Raw genomic sequence first — 4,584 nt, 5'->3', positions numbered from 1 at the left:
GGGGGGCCACTTCTGGGAGGAATCCTGGGAAAAGGGGATGGCGCTCCAGGTCTGTGACTGCCTCACGAGGCCCCCTGGCCGCGGGTCACTGAGCATGCACTGGCTGAGGTGCCCAAGAGAGGGACCATTCGAGACTGCTGTGATCTGGGGGTCACTGCTAACCTAGGAAAGGCACAGAAGGGGTACGCCTGCTCCCCAGCCCTGCTCGTGTGAAGCCTGCCCTGTGGTTGAGGTGAGAAGCCTTCTGTGAAGCAACCTCGCCCTGACACCCACAACTCAGGAAGCGACGTGACTCGCCGGGCGGCAGGGCCCGACACGGCCCTGGGGGAGGGGCCCGGGTCTCCCACTCCCCAAAAGACCACCCCCCGAAGTACAAGTCACCGCCACCAATCCACCAACATCTGAAAACCCTTCAAAACCCCGCAGTGCCGTTTCTCACCAACTCTTTCAAGTCAGAAACCCACTGATGAGAAATCTTCGGCCAAGATTACATTAACATGTAAACCTCGTCGGAAAACAACCAAGTTCCCAACGGAGGGGAACGGGAATTAACGTGCAGGGTTACTGTGGGTCTCCGAGGGTCTGAGCTTAGAACCCCAACACTCCTCGAGCCCTGGATTTCCACTGATCGTTTTTAGGGTGGGGTTCCCTTCTCCACCCAGGAGCACCCCTGAGTCAGAACTCACCCACTTGAGGCTGGGACCGTAGGTGTGCACCACCATGTCCAGCTTCCCCTCATGGAGACAGAGACTTCTCTAGACTGTTCTGCAAGTGCAATCTTACCCATCTCAAGCTCCCATGAAGCCTGGCTTGGGTTCTGTCTGGGCTGGCCTCAAATGGTTATCCTCATATTCTCAGCCTCCCTAGTAGCTAGAATTGTAAGTGTGAGCCACTGGCACCTGACTTAAATGGGGTCTTCAAAGTTATTACCTGAGCCGGGCACCAGTGGCTCATACACGCCTGTAAATCCCAGCTATCAGGAGGCTGAGATCTGAGGATCGTGGTTCAAAGCCAGCCTGGGCAGGAAAGTCCGTGAGACTCTTACCTCCAATAAACCACCAGAAAATTGGAAGTGGCACTGTGGCTCAAGTGGTAGAGCGCTCACCTTGAGGTGAAGAGCTCAGGGACAGCGCCCAGGCCCAGAGTTCAAACCCCATGACCAGCCCCCCCCACAAAAGTTACGACCTGGGCTTTTATAGCCATGGCAGAAGAGTTAATTTAGAGGTAATTTGTGACTTGTGCCCGCAGAGATACCTTACATGCCTTAAACAACAGAGACCACAAATTAAAGCCAGATTGAGATACAAACACACAGACTTGACTCATGTGAACTAATTTGAACTATGGTGCAAATGGCCAACTAATGCTTACAATGTAGCTTGGGTGAGAACACAACATGGGAGCGGTCAGACAGGAAGAAAAGAAGCACCACCAAAGGGGAGGAGGAGATGAGGGTGCTCAGCCACACCACGCCTTCAGAACGACAGTCCCAACAGCACAGCTAAGAACTTGACCCCAACAGGACACCGTACATTTGGTGTCCTCCCGACTCCCAACCCGAGGAGGGAAGATACCAGCTGTAAATTCCATCCGGACCAAAGAAGAGCCATCAGAAAGACAGATCAGGAAGCAGAGAGGCCCCTTGGCGAAGGCGTTGAGCACCACCAAAAGCAGCTATGAAGTCATCGCCTACAGAAAGACGTGTACCTGGCTGGTAGCCGGAACTCTGGAGGTCCCTGTTGGGACTGCTGGGGGGCAAAGCAGGTTGGGGGTTCAGGGGTGTCCCAGAGGCGGGCTCAGAGGCAGGGCCTTCCCCCTCAGCCCGTGTGAGTCAAAGCCATTAGGTAACCCAACGCCTTTGGTCTGTAATTACAGTGTTTACTGAGTAGCTCATCCTTCCCAGATACTCCTATATCTGCAGTCTTCTCTCTTTTACAAGGACCCAGACGCTGGTGGCTCGCGCCTGTCATCCTAGCTACTCAGGAGGCTGAGATCTGTGGATCCTAGTTCAAAGCCAGCCCAAGCAGGAAAGTCCCTGAGACTCTGATCTCCAGTGGGCCACCAGAAAACTGGAAGTGGCGCTGTGGCTCAAGTGGTAGAGCGCTCGCCTTGAGCTGAAGAGCTCAGGGACAGCACCCAGGCCCTGAGTTCAAGCCCAAGGATGAGCAGAAAGAAAAAAAAAAAAAAAGGCCAGGAGTGGAGTGTGGCTCAAGTGTTAAGAGTGTCAATCTTGAGCAAAAAGCTAAAGGACAACACCCAGGCTCTGAGTTCAAGCCCCAGAACTGGCGCACAGGTGCACACAAAGCCAAAAGAACACTCTCTCTAGTAGACTGTGACCTTGCTATTACTTGTGACCTTAAGGAAGTTCTGTGTGACCTTCTGAGCTAACTACCAGCTGCTGGCCAGGCCACCAGTGTGAAAGGTGGGCTGATCGCAGCTGTGAACGGGGCCTGACCTTTAACAATTCATACTGTGGGGAGACGCGCACATCACCTCCCACAACCTTACCAACTGCAAAGGGCATCTGAAGCCTCAGAAGGCAGCGATGACAACCAGCCCATGCACATCAGGCGCTGCAGCCCTGCCCGGGATCTGTTCTCCTCTGGACTTTAGGCCTATTGGCCACCGCAGTAGCCCTGTAAAGCCTTTAATCTGTTTCCACACTCTGTCTGTAGCTGACGCTGCTGTCTGTTTATTCCCCTGGCGACTGGGGATTGCTCTGGTACGTGGAGAGGCCCCGGTAAGCTGCCAGGAGAGGTGAAATAATACATCCATTCTCATGCCACACACCAAACTAAACCTTGAGGCAGAGAAAGAAGTTGGAAATGTAACTTCACCATCATCATCACTGTTGGTGGAAAATTAGATCTAAAACAAAAAACCTGGGCTGGGAAAGTGGCTCAAGTGGTAGAGTGCTAGCCTTGAGGAAAAGCATCTCAGGGACAGTGCCCAGGCCCTGAGTTCAAGCCCCAGGACTGGAAAAACAAACAACAACAACAAAAAACACCCATTTTTGGGTGAGTCAGGTGTGGTGAAGCACACCTGTAATCTGAGCTACACAGGAGGTAGCAAAATAAGAGGATCAAGGTCTGAGGCTAGACTGGCCAAAGGCCCTATGTGAAAACTAACTGAAAGTAAAAAGGTCTGGGGACTGACTGACTGGGAGAAATGGTCCAAGTGGTAGAGCACTTGCCTAGAAGTGCTGGGAGCTGAGTTCAATCCCCAGTGCCAGAAAAGCAAACAAAGACCATACAGTTTGGATTTCTCTGATGTTTATAGAGTTTCCTTTGTTGAGCAAAAACTGTTTATGTTCACTACCACAACACATTTTAAAAATCAGGCTGTGGCCCAGTGGCTCACACCTGTCATCCTAGCTACTCAGGAGGCTGAGATCTGAGGATCGTGGTTCAAAGCCAGCCTGGGCAGGAAAGTCCGTGAGACTCTGATCTCCAAGGAACCACCGGAAAATCAGAAGTGGAACTGTGGCTCCAAGTGGTAGAGCGCTAGCCTTGAGCACAAAAAGCTCAGGAACAGTGCCCAGGCCCTGAGTTCAAGCCTCAGGACTGACAAAAATAAATCAATAAATGAACAGAAGATGATGATTCGGAGGATCATCATCATCAGGAGGATCCACGTTCCTCTGTAAGTAGACACCAGGTGTCCTGGGCGCTCAGATGACTTTCAGACAGGTGTCCATACCTCTTAGCCCAAGGCCCTTTACCCTGTGCCCTTGGTCCCCCTCCTCCTAGCTCTCCTAGCTGTGTCTGACCGCAACTGCCCCGTAGTGGCCTAGGCCCCAACTCCAAGGTTACTTTTCTTTTGTGTATGTGCACTCTACCACTTGAGCCACACCTCTACCTACTCCTAGCTTTTTGCTAAGTAACTGGAGCGTCTGGTGGAGTCATCAGTCCAGGCTGGCTGGCTTTTAAGCTGAGATCTTCACATCCCAGCCTCCAGAGTAGCTGGGATTACAGGTGTGAGTTACCAGTGCCTGACATACTCAAGCAATGGCAGCCAGTCCCCCAGGCAGCACTTCCTGTCACAGGAGAGCTTTGGTTTGGGGGGTAATGGGCATTTTTCCGAAGAAGAGTTCAAAGACAAAAAACCTGGGTAAAAGCAAGATCAAAGCGCCTTTCAAGATGAGGCAGAGGAAATGTGCTGTCTGGCTGTGGTCCCATGGTGCAAACCACTGGGAGAACTCAGAGCGTCTGCAAGCGAGCTGACTGCATCGGCAGCAAGTAAGACGCATCCCTGCCAGCCTCTCTCTCTAGCCTGAGCCCGCCACATGCTGGCAGTATTTGCCAACAGTGCCTTCAAAGTCACTGAGACTCAAAGAAGCCGTGCGCGAGGGTCCTGATCCAATCGGGACAAGCCTTGCTCCCCAGAGGAGGAACTTGGGCTGCTAAACAGAAAGAAGGCCAGGTAAGGGCACAGGGCGGGCCTCGGGCAGCTCATCATGCTGACTGATGCCTCGATCGCCAACTTCTGCTCTCCAAGATCAGAGCTGAGCTGGGCTGTGGCACTGCGTGACAGGTCCGTGGGTTCACACACTTCCCTCAGGCCCTTTCCTGGCAAAGTGCCCAC

Source organism: Dipodomys ordii, unplaced genomic scaffold, assembly GCF_000151885.1.
Source record: "Dipodomys ordii isolate 6190 unplaced genomic scaffold, Dord_2.0 Scaffold128, whole genome shotgun sequence".
Taxonomy (NCBI): Eukaryota; Metazoa; Chordata; class Mammalia; order Rodentia; family Heteromyidae; genus Dipodomys; species Dipodomys ordii.
This window is presented reverse-complemented; position numbering follows the sequence as displayed.